The following is a 14374-nucleotide window of genomic DNA, read 5'->3' on the forward strand; positions in this document are numbered from 1 at the left end:
CCCAATCCTCCAGCATCCTCCTCTTTTGGTGCTGCTCTGGTCATACAGACCATACCCCTGTAAATTTCTTCCAAACGATACTTCAGTTTTCTAAAAGGAAACATAGTGAAATATTGATATCAAATAGTTTATTTTATTTTCTTTTAAATACTCATTACTATAATAACTTGAACAATATATATACACTTATTACATTACACATCATTTACATATCCCATTTCCATTTGTGTTCCTATTTTTTTTTACTCCCTCCAAAAAGTGAGGAGGGAGGGATAATAGAGACCTCCTTGTCTTTGATAAAATTAAAATTCTCTAATCATTAACACTATGAGGATTGGTGTTTTATGGTAAAACAGGAGGCTAGCATCATGCATGTTCAAAGCTTCTTAACACAGAACTAGAGACATGCTCTGCTGGTTTAAAATGAAACTTCCTAAATACCCCTGCATTAGACCAGTCTGCTGCTTTCTATATTTCTTCCAGTCTTCCTCCTGCACAAAAACCTGTCAAGACATCGCTCCCCATAAAGAAGTAGCTTTAAACCTTTCCAGCTTCTTTCATAACATTTTTCACGCAATGAGCAATGGTTGTCCTTGAAACAGCCTTCAAAGGCTTCATGTAAGAAATCAACAATTGAGGCAGATCATCAGCTCTAAACTCCTCTATCCTCCTTTCATATTCTCTTATACAATTGACAACACAAATGTTTGGCTTCTCCTCAAAGTATGGATAAAACACAGACTCTGATATGGTTTCAGTTCTTCTCAATACCTTAAACAAAATGCCTTCCGACTGGAAAAATCTACCTCCCAAATCCAAAGCCTGAACATCTGATACTCTCCTTAAGGATATCAAGCACAATAAAACTGTCAACTTCCATGACAGCTCCCTCAAATTAAAATATCTATTTGTTGGCGAACTGCCAAACCAATTCCAAATCAAATTCACATCCCATAATTAATCATATCTTGTCCTGGAAATTCTTTTCAAACAAATACCTTTCATCACTCTACACACCAATGGACTCTTACCTACAGACAAATCGTCCAAAAGAGAATGGTTTGCTGCTATAGCCGATCTGTAACAATTCAAAGATCTATATGCAAACTTCTGGTCATACAACTCTTCTAAGAAACTGGTCACCTCAACCTCCTCTGCTTTCTTGGGATACAAATTCTGTTCCATGCACCACGGTTGGCAAACATTCTAAGCTCCAAAGTAACTTTCCTTTGTCATTTGAGCCCATGACTCATCGAGTTCTGAAGCCTCCCTTGAAAGTCCTCTGAATCTCTCTGTGTTCATGATATCCTTGAAACTAAAAGGTTGAGCATACCTTCTTCCACAAGAGGATGTTCTTCTCCATCTACACATTTCAACATTCCTTTGCAAAAATCTATTAGTAATGGAATCTCCACTGCCATCTGCAAAATTGATGGGAACCCACATTTGAGTGTTGCAGAAAGGTATTAATAGAATCAACTGACAATTCTTTCTCCTCACTTGCAACAAAATGCCTCTGCATCATAGCAAATGGAGGGAACACATAACCTTTCAGCTCTGCCCTGTTCTAGGTAGAAGCATCCACTGCTAATGCATCTTGGTCCGGACGCCAACTGAAACAATTGTTCTTTTGGATTGTGAACTGAGATGCAAAGATGTTCATCTACTTCTATCAGACCTAGAAGATGTTCTATTTCCCTGAAAATCTGTTTACTCAACATCCATTCACAGTAATCCCTGATGTGACGGGAGTTCTAATCTGCTATTACATTCTCCTTCCCTGGCAAATGTTGTGCTGGCAAATTTATCTCCTGTTCTTGATAAAATTCCCACATTTCTTTGGCTATCTCTGTTAACGTCTTGGACCTGCTTCCTCCCAACTTGTTTATATAAGACACAACTGTAATGTTGTCCATCCTCAGAAGGACTGAACACCTCTGCAACATGCCCCTGAAGCTGGGCAAAGCAAACTCATCTCCAAATAATCTATGTTATTGTTTTTCTGACATGTTCCATATCCCTCCTGTCTTCTGACCTCTGCACATTGCACTCCATCCTAATGTGTTCGCATCTGAATTCAATACATAATCTGCAACTGTTCTAAACACTGCCCGTCCACGTTTTCCAGCTACCAGGTTAACTCTTCCTTCTCTTCATTTAATACTTTCACTTACCATGAAAGTCTCCATACCATAAATCCTTTGACAAACCTGAACTCTCAAATCTCTGGAGAGCTCTGTAATACAAAGGACCTCAGAAAATAGCCAGAATTGAGGAAGATAAAAGACCTATCACATGAGCTGCATCCCTTAAGAATATTTATTGTTTCATAAATAACTGACATACTTCTCTTCTTATCAACTTTACCTTTCTGTCCGGGAACCTTAGTTGTACCTTTACTGTGTCTATAATGAATCTCAAAAACTCCACTTGCTGAACTGGATTCAAAATGGATTTTTCAATATTCTGTAGAAATCCCAATTTCTCTAATAACTGTCTCACCATATCCACATCTCCTTATCCTGGTTCATGACGAGAATGTCGTCCAGGTAAATCACCATTCTTACCCCTTGTTCTCTCAACAAACTCACAACAGGTTTTGAAACCTTTTCCAAACACCATGGGGCTGTTGAAAGTCCAAATGCAAACATTGGGATTGGTAAAGTTTCCTGTTCCACCTGACCTGCAGATATCTCTGACTCTGTTCCACCTGGATAGTGAAATAAGCATCTTTTAAATCTAATTTCATCAATCAATCCTTCTCTTTCAAAACATCTCTCACCATACGGATGCCCTTCATCTAGAAGTGACTGCAAGTTACACACTGATTTACCTGACAAAGGTTCATTACTGGTCTCCAACCTTTTTCATCTTTACTAAGAATAAGGTGCTCAGGAAACATCTCTCCTCTTCCTTAATCTGTACTATAGCATCTGTCCCTAACATTTGCATTATCTCTTCTCGTACCAATTCCTTCATCTCTTCTTTGAACTGCAGTTCTCTGGGTTCCTTGTCCTGAAAAAGGGTACTGTCAACTCTATTCTGAAACCATTTACTGTTGCAAGTACCCATTGGTCTTATGTTATCTTTTCCCATTCGTTTTGGAAAAATCTCACCTTTCCTCCCACCTTCAACTTGGATGAACCAGAAGTTATCTCCATACTCATCTGCTGAGGAAGGTTGTTGCCCTCTTCCTCTACAAGATCTGCCTCTGTTTTCTCTTCTCCCTTGAGGGTAAACATTTGATGTTCCTTGATTCCCTCTGTAATTCGTTCTTCTATAGCCCATTTGGGTCTTATAATATCTACGGCCAGAAGGTTGCCCTTGCCTTCCATCCCTCTGAAATAAATTATTCGGACTGAAAACCTTGCACATGAGGTTTGTGCTTTGTCTAAAGCTGTGAACATCGCTACAAACTTCCCTAAAGACTTTACTATACCCTCTCCAAACAGAAGTCCTTTTTCCACTTTCTTTCTTACCTAGATCTACTTTGGAGGAGCGTAAATAATACTGCTTTCTTTCTCTCTGCTACAATACTAGCATTTGAGTTTCTCATAAAACACATTCCCCTTTGGCTCCAACCTCTGAGAAGCTCTACATCAATCTCACCTCCATTAATGTATGAGTCTTCTAGTAAATCAAAAATATAGATAAGAGGACTGTGATGGGAAAACGGTGGACAGGGAGTTTGACGAGGGAGTTGCGGACAGTGACGGACCGATTCCCTGGTCCCCCTGGGGGAATGCATGTGATCCACCACGCGGAACTCCCTACGACTTCTGGGTTAAGAGAGGCACGGGGACAACGATGAGGAACACAAGGAGAGCAGCGAGGAGGGGAAAAGGAGCGCGATGAAAGGAGTGGGAGCAATGGACAGCGGTGGAGAGATGGAGACTGCTGGAGAGACAACTGAAGCCAGGAAGAGCGGCCCGGAAGAAGAGTGCGATGGAAGTAGGAGCGGAAGAGTTGAGAGGAGGAGAGAGAGAAGACAGGCCCACACTCCCAGCCACGTTCCAGAAGAGATGTGGTCGTCAAAGGTACGGACCCTGTTAGGGGGAGGACATCTCTTATGCAGTACTGACGCTAAGTGAGAGAGAGAAGAGGGAGAGAGTGAAGTTGGAGGAGGAAAAAAAGTGGGTCAACAGCGGTTGCATGCAAGGGCCCCAAGGCACCACCTAATCCTGTTTGAGATAGGCACTGGGGAGAACCAAGAAGCCAGAAATCTACACTGGTGAACCCAGCTACCCTCTATTCTGCCCTCACGAGCACTAACCCCTTTAACCCTAACCCAGGATTCTTTTTCCTGTGCTGTCTGACTGAGGTGCAGTGGCGCTCCACCAGCTGCACCACCTGGAGAGATAGAAAAGAAAATAATCTTCAGAAAGAAGACGGAGACGAGATTGCTGAGATCATACACAACATAAACTGCAATACCTGACCTTACAAACAAATAAATGCAAGAGTAACCCTTCCAGTTTTTTTGTGTGTATTTAATTGCATTATCAATGGACGGCCACCCAAGCACGGTTCACAAGGACCCCTAACATCCAACAATTTCTCTTTGCATTCTTTCAGCGATTGTTCTAGACTCTTTCTTGGATCTCTTCCAAGTTGAAACAGGTAATTTGCTCCGGGTCTAAATTTAGGGTCATAGTGACTTTTTTCCCAATTACAGGCCTTGAACACTCAGCCTTAACAATATTTCTTTCCTCTTTTTTCAGAGGTTTTCAAATTGTTTTCTTTACATAATCTGCTACTTGCCCCATAGGCCACCAGTCTGAACTCATAGGATGTTGAATCTCTTTAGGGTCAAACATTTTCTCTTCCAGAGGGTCTTTCATACTTTTTTCAATCCTGAGTGAGAAATTTTTACTGTCTCTAAATTCTGTTTCTGAAAAATATGCCTATCGTCATTATCCATATCAAATATATACTCATCCCATTCTGAATTGACTTCATTTCCTCTCCTTTCATAAGGGAAATGATTTGCAGGGTTAACCTGCCTTGAACTTGTGACGCTCAGGGTCACCTTCTCTTGTAAGCCACGTTGGACTCGTAATTCTGATGATACTGAGATCTCCTCTACCATTAAATGTTTCTTTATCTTGAAACATTTACCCCCTGGTCCAATACTCATCATCATCCACTCCATTGCTCTTTTTATTTCTTTACATATTACTAACTCTCTCTTTTACACTCTCCTTTAACTCCTGTCTAAAAATATCTCTCATTCTTTCCCCCAGCATATCCTTTTCTGTATGCACCTCTGACATACTAAATTATTTTGTAATATATATAAATATATGTGTTCCTCTTGTACATCACAAAGAGATTGTTTTAAAACACTTACCGGAATAGAAATGCGGTTGAAAAACCTGCATTGTCTGAAAGGGACCCGATAAAGCGTTCTATTCTGCCTCTAAAAAGACAAAAATTCCTACAATGAGGCTAATATGCAACAAACATTACCATATCACAAAGACCAATGAAACCTTGTGAAGCCTTGACACTGCCCGCTCATCCCAACCCGAATCGGAAGCAAATCAGGAGACCCAGGCCTCAAAGCTGTTATAGACAATGCTAGCTGGTCAACAGCTTGCGTTGTGGAAGAATTCCAAGCGTGTGGCTCTAACTACCTGATCTCCAGTCTGTGTTAACAGTCTGAGTTCATTTAAACATAAATATGCTTGTTTGTCATTAAAAAAACACCTTAAAAAATCCTAACAATTTACTTACCGCATACTTTAATAATCTACATATTCTCAATCTGTACTTTCCTAAACTAAATACAATAATTGTCATCTAAATTGAGAAAAACATTCCAAAACCTATCATAAATTGGGTTCTAAAATAACCTTCCTCTTAATAAATGAACCAATATATCCGTTTTCAAAATATTCAAACACAATCTGGACCAAAAACCCATATGAATAATCTCCATAAAGAATGATAATAAAGACATACTTATTCATACAGAAGGAGCCAACAAAAGAGAAGGATTTTGGAGTGTTGGGGAGTTTTATGGACTGAAAGTTCTATTTGTCGATATTGTAATATTTGTTTTTAAGAGGGAGCTTTGCAGATGTTGCTTGGAAGTGGTGAATAAAAGGGTTTATGGAAGTGGTGAATACAATGGTTTATGCATAATGCTAGCCTCCTGTCATGCCACAAAATCAAGGAGCAGGTGAACACCCAAACTAAACAGATGCCTCAGTGAGTAAAATGTTGAACAGTCCGAAGAGAAACTAGACACGCTTAGTTCAGCATAATTTTCATAGCAGATTTTGGGCAAAAAAATGAGAGGACAATAGGCACAGGCATTTGCCTCTATCCAGAGCTCAAAAGGACATTTTACCTTGTGAATCTCCCCTTATAAAAGAAAAGAAAAATGACAAGTGCAGACTTGGAGGGTAGTGGGCAGTACACCAATCGGTGAGTTGAAAGAAGAATAGAGATAGTAACAAACAAAAGACATGAATTTCTACTGGTCTGACCCCCAGATGCTGAAAAAGAAGGGGCCCACAAACATGCACTAGACCTGTAGGGGAGACATGGCATCATAAAAGGATATGGGGGAGGGGGGAGTGGAAAGCACTTTGCAGATCATTCCTCACAAAAAGTAAAAAATGCAAAGTACTAAGGCCAATGAAATGTGAAAATAAATTTCCTACACAATGTTCTCTCTTTGAAAAATGCAATATCTGCATAAGAGAAAACCCTGGAAAGTGGCTTTCCTTAGAAGGATGCTACCCATGGGAAGTGGCAAACTTCATCTTTTGCTGCGAAGGGGGGTCTACCTGAGCTCTTTTTGCATTTATGTTTCATTGTTCTGGTGTGACGTATTATGATTGCCTATAGGTATCTTATTACTGGATAAAATTGTGTATCTCATGAATAGTCCATCTGTTGAATATGTTTGTGATATCACAAGATTATTAACCTTATTAGGACTTTTATTTTTCGACTGCACAGGAGTACAGGCCTGGTTTTTGATTATAAAAGGCCTTTTGTTTTTCGACTCCAAAGAAGAAAAATAAAAGGCCTTTTTTACTTTAAAATCGAAAAATATGCCTGCACTCCTGTGTAATCAGAGAATAAAAAAATTCATGGACCTTTCGCCTTCTGTTGATTTAAATATTGCATATCATTTTTTACTCTAGTAGAATGAATTTGAGGAAGCTGCAATCACCCTAAGTAGAAAATACTTATAAAATTACCTTTGAACCTCAAACATTGTCCTTTTGCCTGTTTTTGGTTTTATAGTGCCAGGGGGCTGGCACTACAATTAGTTTTGAGGTTGGCTAAGTCTGACTAAAAGATCTCTTATTCCCCGTCTTTTGTTTTAAGGACACAAAAACTGCCTAAAATCATGCATGAATAAAAATCCAGTTTTGTATTTCATAGGCAAGCCTTTGATAACAATAGTAGGTTCACATCACCAAAAAGCCAGTGAAATATCATTGGTGGTAGATGCCGATAAGGTATTCAATAGGGTGAGATGGTCATTAAGGGGGTATTGCTGGTGGACTGTAAACTCCAAAGGGAGACTTGACAACAGTGCCTGATGGATGTCAATCCTAAGTTTTGAATTAGAAATAGAACCCCTGGTGATCACTATAAGGCAGAATGATAAGATCAAGGGGGTGGGTTATGGTTGTGATCACCATATGATTTTGTTATTTGCAAGCAATGTATTACTTTATAGAATGAACCCAGAGGAGTAAGTTCCACACCTGCTGACTTTCTTGGAAATATTTGGAATGATATCTAGTAAGCAAGGTAAACACCCATGAAGCAGTACTATTACTTAGGGGACTGCACCTATAAACTAAACCATTAACAAAGAAATTAACACCCTTCTAGTTGAACAATCCATCTTTGATGCATCTGGGGGATAAATAGCATATCTAGAGTCATTGATTTGGGTTGAAGACCTAAAGAAAGATTTACTGAAACAACAGCAAGATGATGGATAGAATGTTTGAATTAATCTCAGTCACTGGTAATTACTTGGGCTGCAACCCAATTCATGGTTTTTCACCCATCAAGCCACCTCAGTTTGCACCCAGCCATATGCAAATCAGTCTTGATCCTGCTCCAACGGGAACAGCTATACCTGGTTGATGAGCCATTGTTTAAAGGTAAACCCGGTCCTGGGTTTCTAGTTTACTGGTTCAGGGAGTACTTGGCCTGGTAGCTCGGGCGCAACTGTTTCCATTTGTTCGAATCAGATACAGAAATTATTGTTTTGAGAAAGGACTTTGAAATAGGTGCACTGGGGAATGGCAAGAGGTTAGTTTATGATTCGAAACATATTCCTTAAATTAATGAGAAGAAGAATAAATGAGACTTAAAACAATCCCTATGCCTATTGAAAGAATTGAGGTATTAAACATTCATTTAGCGGGCTTACAACTGAATTGTTCATTTTTCAGAAATTAGAAAGAAGTAAGAAACCAGTGAGAAGCCTGGTGTTCTCGCTTCCACATTAGCCTGGTATGGGAACAGCAGTAAAATTACTTCAGGAAAAGGATAGATTGGAGCCTGGACTTGTTTCCTGACCCCCCTCACCTGACCCTCAAGCAAGGCGCAGTAGAAACATGTAATGGCCCCACTCATCTCATCCCCTTCCCTAAGCACCCCTACCCGCATGGAGGTCCTGCAGACATTCATCCCCTGCTCTGACATTTACTCCCTGCTCACAACAGGTGGTACATGCCTGCATGAAACCCCCTGGAGTAGGGAATACCATGCAGAGTTCCTCCTGGTAATTTTTGGTGCACTGTAATGGTCAGCCACCATTCATTTATAAATGACTGGAATTGCCACAGGTTGTAAGGAACTAAATTGTTGCACTCTGTAAGTTTAATGCTTTAGCAGCCACTTCTGATGAACATCGGACAGGACCCACAAATCAAGAAGCAAAATCCTGTTGCTTTCAGAAAATTATACAGATTTAGCTCGAATACAAATCGAGAAATTGATGTATGTGCCTTAATCAACACTAGACTGAATGACTGCGAAGATCCATGAAAAAGATCCAAAGGATGGACACACTCACCCTCAAAGGGTTCAAGGGTCCATCGTCTGGCAAGTTGATTTGCTGGGTAAATTGAGTCATGTGACTGGTACATGCAATAATCTCAACTGGTTACTGGGTGCAGGAACAACTGTTTTAAAATCTTCACTCTGATCTTTATAAACATTCAAGCAAGGTGCAGCTATTAAACCTAAGCATGCCAAGTAAGGAAGATCTGTTTTCTGTCACCAAATCTCACCCAGTATCTCCTGGTGAAAAGAGATTCTGTATGTAAGGCTCTCAGTGGGGTGAGTGCTCTGCAAACTGCTCCAAAATGCTCAGTTGGCTACATACCACACCCTTTTCACTCCTCCTGAATTGTTGTGGCTCATTTGCCACGCTTGTTCTTTGTGTGACTCTTGGATTTTTCCTACTCTCAATGACTTCAGTGGTGTAACATTGATGGCAACATCTTCACTCTGAAAATTGTTCCAACACTGCTGTTGCAATGTAGACAGGGGGTGAGTGAGTACACTAATGAACGTGCGCTGTGCCACAAGGGGGGAGTAGATGGAGGTCTCTTAAGAACAATTTAGAGTACGTGCACTTATGACTTTTACTTTTTAGGCATTGGCGTGAAGTATCATATGTTGAGAAACTGGGATGGGCTAAATCACTGTGCAGGGAAGGTATAACTAAGGTATATACAATAAACAATACTTGTTTGCATATACTAGGCTATCAAACGTTTTAAAAAGCTCAGTATAATGGAACACCAGAAGTGTTATTCCTCTCCCAAAGCAGATTTACTCCAGGTGTTTGTGATATGTAGCAAACTTCGAAGGCGGCGGGATTCCGATTCCGATATTGTATTGTAATAGGATTTATATAGCGCTCACTACCCCTGACGGGGCATCAAAGCGCTTTTTGGCGAGTAGCACGCTACTCCGGAACCCAAAAGGAATTAGTGGTGGATTAGTATAGGGAAATATGAGTACAGTTTTAGTATTATTATGAGTTAATTTGAGCACGGATATGTGAGTTTGTTAGTTGGATTGACTGGAGCAATGGAGGGGTGGAGGAGGGAAGAATCCAGAAGTGTTAATTGGGAGTTCATGGTAATAGGGTTTAGGCTTGGGATGAGTAAAGTGGGGATGGAGGAGGGAAGAGTCTGTGGAAAGGGTTAGGGAGATCATAGTAGCAGGGTGAGATAAATGAGGGAGAATTTAGTGGGGTTGTTTGGGAGATCATGGTAGTAAAGTAAGCTTTGGGTGAGTTAGATGTGGAAGAGGAGAGAAGAGCTTAGGCAGGGTTACTTAGGAGATGAAAGTAGTAGAATGGATTTGGGATGAGACAGAGTGGGAATGGAGGATAGATTGATAGAGACATGACATATGGTGATGGGTAGACAAAAGTGTGATATAAAATTAGAGCAGGGATTCATACGTATCTAATATAACAACTTATCTAGGAGTTATGCAATGACCTATGAACATGTTAAGCATAGAATAACACACACATATATAAATATATACACACACACATATATACACACATGAATACACACACATATAGGTACATACATATTTAAACCATGAGTAAAAATACATTAGTTAAACAGATTTAAAGAGTATGTGAGTAGTTTATTGTTATGACATAGTAGAGATACATATTTTCTAAAGAACTATATATAACTAGAATATAGACATAATCAGATAAAAATATTTATCAACATAGGCATATGCAGTCCATAGCTGTTTGAATATTTGGGTGCTTTGTGCTGGTCAACTGGGTTGGTTACTACATCCTAAAAGGAAAATCAGTTTCCCCTTGTTTTAAGAACATACTAGATCATTACAATGTCAAGTTGTTGCCAAGTTTTCAAGATCAAACAATTGTTTAGTTTGGGTATCTACAAGAAACACGAAGGGGCTACAAGACCAATTGCCAATTACTGACAATTTTTCTGTTCGGCGTGGTGATCAAAAGTGACCATACAAAGCTGATGATCGGTACCTAATTGCAGATTGCTCCTCAGTCTGCATTTCACTAGGAGCAGAACCATCTGAAAGTATCAACACCTATATCTGGTGGCACTCTCCCATTTTCAAATACATACCTCTTGCTAAGCAGCTCATCAAAATGTCTTTGGGGAATGTAGTTGAAACTTCAGGAACACAAGCAATTTCACAAATATAAATTACCCTTTCTCTTGAGAACAGAATAATGCAACACAACACAAAGTCCATATCTATCCTACTTGTTACGAATCACCGTCACTACAACAGATCTATCAAGGTCCTACACTTCTGCACTCACTAGACAGTACTCAACCCAATCTGCTGCAGGAGTCCTTCATCAAAATAAGTCTTGTAAGAATGTCTTATTGTTTGCTGTTTTAGTCTTTAAAATGTTCCTTTCCCAGAATTCTCACTGGTTCTTTTTCAGCAGATGACCACTCTCCTCCACAACTATCACTGCAAGTTTTTGTAATAGATCCACAAATGGATCCTATGTGGAACATATTGCCCCTACTCTTAAATATACTGAAAATGCCTAGGGCACTATTTCACAGGGTCTCATATTAGCTGTATGTTATTTATCTTATGCAAAAAGAACAGATGATGGACGGAATGCTGAACAAATCAAACATTCAGCCCCCAGTAACAGATCTGGGTTTAATTTATCAGTTTTTTTGCTCACCATGCCATTCCACTTTGGATCCAGCCATATGCCAGTCAGTCTTGACCCTCCTCCCCATGGGAACAGTTCAGCCCAAACTGCCAGGCCAGGTTTTCCCTAGACCAGAAACAAGCATCCTAGGACCGGTTTCACTGTATCACCTTTCATCAGCCAGGCTAGCTTGAATCTGGTGGCATAACAATCACAGAACCCTTATCTGGGCATGCCCTTCCCACTTGGGGCGACAAAAGCAAAAACAACAGATGATGGTTGGAATGCCGAACAAATCAAACATTCACCCCCAGTCACAGATCTCGGTTTAATCCATCAGTGGGGATGAGTGTTTCAGCACTCTGTCCATCATCCTTTTGTGTTGTTATCTATCTTATATCTTACTTATAAGAATGTGTTTTGCTTTAATCTTCACTTTCGAACACGGTATAGCACAACATCTCTCTGAATAGTTGGTGTCAGTTGGAATGTCTCTTCACTGCCATCAAACAGCACATGCATTAATCAGTTGTAAACGGACGCATAGTTCCGTATTGTTTTCTCACAACACGTTTATTTAAGTGCACTTAATAAGATCCACGAATTCATCTTTGCAAGCGTATACTCACCTTTCAAATATTCTGCCACATCACCTGTGCCTGCCTTTTCCTGCAGAAAACTCACTAACACAGACTGACTATGCTTCTTGGTCCTGAGTTTTCACAAATTACTGTGGTACATAATCAATTTATGAGTAAGCTACAGAAAATCACTTGGCATTCCATTAGCAATCGATCATCTGCCTCGCCTTGAAGCTGTTAATGCAAATCTATTTCTTCTCTGTACTAATAAAGCCCACTGATATATAAGCAACTTTACAAAAACAAACCAACATTACAAGATATACAATCCTTTGCTATACCACTGTGCACCATCTCGGTCGTTCCAGTACTTTTGTCACATTACATGCCTTAAAATATCAAAAATATGATGTATATAGAATGAGTTCTTCCTTGGAAAATCAAGTGAGGATTGTCCAGGCTTTATCTATGCAGTCGACTTCCCCACAACGTGATCTTTAGACCCCTATTCAGCTCTTGAGAACAGAGAGTACAAAGCTATTCCTTTCAACATGCCAGCTGCCTCGTTATTCCCTCTGTGATGGACGAACCAAAATTGCCTTAAGTGGAACTACTCCAAGCCTGAATTAATCTCGTCTTAGACTGCACCCAATTCACACAACTGCCATCAGTGGTAGTTGTTAAATTCCCTACAATTATCTTTTGCAACTTTCAAGCACCCACTTCAGCAAAAATACAAATAGCATTCAACTAACTTAAATACATATGATACAACATTTAGAAGTTACATAATGGATTTGGACACCAATCAATGATATGAATGTGTATGTTATAGCTATTGTTGGTTTTGATAGTTACTTTGCTCCTAATTAATGTATAGGGATTCTAACTAAGGTATACGTTTTTCAAGCAGGAGATGAATGAAATTGACATGTAGGTTGCTGCTCTCAAGAAATTGTCCCTAGATTGTAAAGTTGGGAGTTAAAAGAAGATCTCCGGGTTGTTCTGTATGCTAGGGATCAAATGATACAATAAATACTATTCCCAAATGGAGACTCAGAAGTAAAGGAAATACTAATGATAGTGAGAAAGGCATAACTTTCAAGCACAAGTGCCAAAGCAATGAAAGTTGGAAAAAAATAAATTCATGATGAAGCAGTGGGGAACATAAAAGGGAAGGAACCTAAGCTTTCAGAACAATAATCCTAGGGGTCAGGAACAATCTAAAGAAAATCCCATATGCTATTGTTACATTACTAAACCTCACTTATCTTATAGTAAAGCATGTCCGGCTTTAATGCAAAAACATACTTCATGTGGAGTGAGAGGTCATTTTAAAAAAAATGTGTAAAAGCAAACATAAGAATAAGGTAGAGTGTATTGACCAAGGACGTTCTAGTGAAGATGATGATGATGATAACCAGATCACCAATGTATCACATCCTAAACAGTCATTCTTTTTTAATATTAGTGATTGAGATAATAATAATAAGAAATATTAGGGTGCTTAGTATTGGAGGGAGTTTAACATTCAAATGTATGCAGTTGTGGGATCCCCATACAGTATTATTAATGATTTGATGAATGAATTTGTGAACAAAATTGCTGATAGGTTAAATGAATCTAACATACGCTCTGAAGTATTTAGTGGTGAGAGAAAATAAATGTTGGTTTACAAAACAATGATTTTCAGATTTAAGAACCAAAACAGGATTACTAAACTGTATGTTGCAAAAAAGGTTCCCGTTTTAGGGTGGGATGACCAAGGTAACTTTCATATAGTGTTCAACCCTAACAACCAAGAACCAGTTATGATAGATAAAGGAGATGGTATTAGGAAACTTATGCTTAAAACAATTCTGAAAGTCTTTAGTGGTACTTGGAAACCTGCTGGACTTCCAAAAGAAAATTGTATTAAAGGATAGCGCCATGTCCAAACATTTACAAAAATTCATAAAGTGAGGTAAACTCCTTTTCTTCTGAGGGAGGAAGTTGACACATTATTAGAGAAATCGGTCAGTGTAGATAGAATAGAAACCATAGATTCTTCTGAAGGAATTTTTCCTTTTGTTGTAGGGAGACGTAGCAAGGGAACCACAAT

Source organism: Pleurodeles waltl, chromosome 1_1, assembly GCF_031143425.1.
Source record: "Pleurodeles waltl isolate 20211129_DDA chromosome 1_1, aPleWal1.hap1.20221129, whole genome shotgun sequence".
In the NCBI taxonomy this organism is placed as follows: domain Eukaryota; kingdom Metazoa; phylum Chordata; class Amphibia; order Caudata; family Salamandridae; genus Pleurodeles; species Pleurodeles waltl.